A 458-nucleotide genomic window follows, 5' to 3' on the forward strand; every position below is an offset into this window, starting at 1 on the left:
GCATGTGGGATCTTCCCGGACCGGGGCATGAACCCGTGTCCCCTGCATCAGCAGGCGGACTCTCAACCACTGCGCCACCAGGGAAGCCCCCCACTCTTTTTTAGATTCTTTTCCCATATAGGTCATTAAAGAGTATTGACTAGAGTTCCCTGTGCTACACAGCAGGTTCTTATTAGTTATCTATTTTATATACAGTAGTGTGTATATGTCAATCCCAATCTCCCAATTTTATCCTTCCCTCCCTTTCCCCCCTGGTAACCGTAAGTTTGTTTTCTACATCTATGCCTCTATTTCTATTTTGTAAGTAAGTTTGTTTGTATTATTTTTTTGATTCCACATATAAACGATATCATATGGTATCTGTCTTTCTCTGTATGACTTTCTTAGTATGATAATATCTAGGCCCATCCATGTTGCTGTAAATGGCATAATTTCATTCTTTTTTTTTTTTTTTTTTT

The sequence above is a fragment of the Neophocaena asiaeorientalis genome, unplaced genomic scaffold (genome assembly GCF_003031525.2).
Source record: "Neophocaena asiaeorientalis asiaeorientalis breed wild unplaced genomic scaffold, Neophocaena_asiaeorientalis_V1.1 scaffold1434, whole genome shotgun sequence".
NCBI lineage: Eukaryota > Metazoa > Chordata > Mammalia > Artiodactyla > Phocoenidae > Neophocaena > Neophocaena asiaeorientalis.